The following is a 237-nucleotide window of genomic DNA, read 5'->3' on the forward strand; positions in this document are numbered from 1 at the left end:
TTATGGTTGGAAAATTAGGAGCTATGCAAAAATACACATATGCTTATAAATAAGAAAGCAAGAGTTACTGATAAGGGATATTTTTGGAGGATTTGATTGAGAGAGTGTGATATATACTCTACTGCTGGACTTAGGTACAGGAATTAGTAGATTGTTTTTGGAATGATGTAACAGCCTGCAGTATGTAAAGTTCAATTAGTAGAAACGTCAAATACTTAAGCACACCATTTTACTGAT

This window comes from Penaeus monodon, chromosome 29, assembly GCF_015228065.2.
Source record: "Penaeus monodon isolate SGIC_2016 chromosome 29, NSTDA_Pmon_1, whole genome shotgun sequence".
NCBI lineage: Eukaryota > Metazoa > Arthropoda > Malacostraca > Decapoda > Penaeidae > Penaeus > Penaeus monodon.